Here is a 3,282-nt window from a genome sequence, read left to right as displayed (position 1 = left end):
TTCTTGACAGAACACGAATGGGAACTGCACCCCGCAATACTCCAACAGCTTTTCTCCCACTGGGGCACCCCATCAATAGATCTCTTCGCCACGACTCAAAACCGAAAATGCCCCCTGTTTTGCTCCAGGACGGGACTCGGGATGGCATCCCTAGGGGATGCATTCCTCATCCCATGGAACAACTACCTCCTGTACGCCTTCCCACCTATCCCTCTACAACACAGGGTTCTTCGGAAGATCGTGGACAACAAGGCCCAGGTCATCCTTATTGCCCCGGCTTGGCCAAGACAGACGTGGTACCCCTACCTTCTCCGCATGTCCTCCCGTCACCCACAGGCTCTCCCCAACAGGCCAGACCTCCTTTACCAGGACAACAGACGAGTCCTTCATCCTCAGCTCCAGAAGCTCCACCTCACAGCCTGGTTCCTTCATGGTTCCAAACCCATGAACTAGCCTGTTCCGAGCAGGTCCAATATGTCCTCTTGCACAGTAGGAGAGACTTCACTCGTAAAACCTACCTTCAGAAGTGAAGGCGTTTCGCTCTTTGGTGCTCACATAAACATTTAGCACCCAACAACGTGACCCTCCCTAACATTCTAGACTACCTCCTGAAACTAAAATAGGACGGACTTTCGCTCAGCTCCATCAAAATGCACCTGGCGGCGCTTACTACCTTTCATGAACTATTGGATGGGTACTCACTCTTTACACACCCACCATTAAACGCTTGCTCTCTGGCCTGCAAAATCTCTACCCTGAAATTCACCCAACAGTGGCTACATGGAATCTTAACCTCGTTCTTCATGCTCTCATGAAACCTCCATTTGAGCCGTTGGCTACCTCGTCTCATCTCCATATGTCCATGAAGGTGACTTTCCTAGTTGCCATAACATCAGCAAGGAGAGTTGGTGAAATGAATGCCCTGATGGCCCACCCTCCCTCCACAATCTTCTCCAAAGATAAAGTCATTTTGAGACCACATCCTAAATTTCTTCCTAAGATGGTGTCGACATTCCACCTCAACCAACCTATATATTTACCTACTTTCTATCCCAAACCTCACAAAACTCCGCAGGACGCAACCCTGCATACTCTCGACGTCAGGCGAGCAATAGCCTTTTATTTAGACAGGACTAAACCATTTTGCAAGTCTCCATGACTCTTCGTTTCCATTGCCGAAAGATCAAAAGGCACGGCTGTCTCTAACAGCGTCTATCCAAGTGAATCTCTGACCACATCAGATCCTGTTACTGTGCGAAAAATCTTCAACCGCCCGACGACATTAGAACTCATTCCACTAGAGCCATGTCGGCATCCATTGCCTTCTTACACAACGTTCCCATTTCTGATATCTGTAGAGCGACTACATGGTCATCTGAACACACGTTTGCACAACACTATGCTCTCACGCAAGACACCACGGCAGACACAATAGCAGACCATACAGTACTATCTTCACTACTCCCTGCCGCATCTCCAAAGTCCCACCAACCATAGTGGGTACTGCTACATATTCACCCAGAGTGGAGCACCCACAGGGACACACATCTCGAAGAACCTCAGTTACCACAAGGTGAGTAACTTTCTCTTAAGAGACTTACTTTTTTATATGATGAATCAAGATTTTCAGTAATCCTCAACATATTTGACTTGGGTGTCTTGGTGGAGACCTGAGGTTGGGTTGCTTTACAGGAACTGTGTTGTTGTCTTCTGGGTAACCAGTGAGGTATTATAGAAGTTGTTTTGTGCTGGTTTGGTAAATCTAAGTATTGGAATATCCACCAGCTTTGGGGATTGTCTGCCACATTCTTTGCAGTTCACCCTAATTGAGTGACCTCAGTTGGCTCCCCTGGGACTCCAGTCACAGGGGCCCACAAATATGTTTGGCGCCAGACCCACAAAAGGTTAATCCGGTCCTGCTTTCTGGTGGTAAAGCATTCTCTACTTCGTTATCACATTACAAATGCTGTGCAAATGGTTTTCACAAATGTGTATAAATAAGCTTTTCTGTCTGCTTTCACATGTACACTAGTTAACAGAGACAGTGGAAATGTTACCATCAATGGTAACATCTCAGAAGGAACTTTACGAAGCCCCTAGAATAAAGTCTATACAATAACAAGCCAGAATATTATCCTTCCCTGAGTACTCAATCGATACTGACATTTCAGGGAAGAAAATGATAGCCAGCTGTGTTAAAAAAGACATTCTCTCCATGTTCTAATATAGGAAGGGAAATTGGGGTGCCCCGCGTAAGTTTTACCTCGTCCTCTGATGTGTACTGTCCGGGTACTGTCAGACACAGGATACTGGACAAAACAGATAACTGCTTTCTTCCAACATGAGAATTCTTTTTTCCTTGAGGGAGACTGTTTCTTGGTTTCTATATTACAGAACTATCCTCTTTTCTGAGAACGAGATTCACATGCAGCCATCTCTGTGTGTCTGAGGGACCAAGACGTGCTTTGGAATTTGCGATATTTACAATAAAACTGGCTTCCCTTGACTTCCCCCATTCTCTCCCTGTAGCTATCAATTTTGAGTTTGTTTAACAGTATTTTCTCTTCAGGTCCCATAGTTTTATTGAGTCATGCAGGATCCCAGGGGGATACAACCTCAGATTCAAAAAGGTTTTCTTTAGGGAAGAAACAGAAAATAATAATGAGAGGGAAGCCCTGCAAAAGATCCCAGTTCTTATTGGCTCTATATAGATCCATCCTCTTCTGCAGCGGGTTAATTGGGTGATGATAATTACTAATTAGGTAACAAATTCATTTCATGTGGCTTTTTTCACTTTTAAAATCTAGTTATGGTATTTCTGTTTGTATTTGGCTAAATCATTTGGGATTATGAATGATTTTTCTTGTCTTCTTCCTTTTTCTTTTAAATTGAATGTTTCTGTACAAACTGATCACTAGATTCCACATTTTCAAGTTTACACTGTACAGTTTTATGCATTCAAGATCCCACAAAGCCAAAACTGGATCAGTGCTTAAATCTCACATCTGAGCTGTATCATTACTCAGATCTCATTGAGTCATGGCCAGTTGGTGTTAGCTGTGAAAGTTTAGAGCCACTATTCAGGGTGGTGACTAGGGGCAAACAGTAAGGAAGTAAGAGTTTGTGTAAATCAGTCTTGTATTCACCCCAACCATCACGCTGTCCTGGGTCACTGTTATCTCTGCAGACTGGACCAGCACTGATTTCTCACAGTCTTGATTCACTTAGTTGGGTGATCTTATGGAGTCTGTTCTAGATTGGCACTAAGAACGTAAGAATGGC

Source organism: Chelonoidis abingdonii, chromosome 21 (assembly GCF_003597395.2).
Source record: "Chelonoidis abingdonii isolate Lonesome George chromosome 21, CheloAbing_2.0, whole genome shotgun sequence".
NCBI classification, from domain to species: domain Eukaryota; kingdom Metazoa; phylum Chordata; order Testudines; family Testudinidae; genus Chelonoidis; species Chelonoidis abingdonii.
This window is presented reverse-complemented; position numbering follows the sequence as displayed.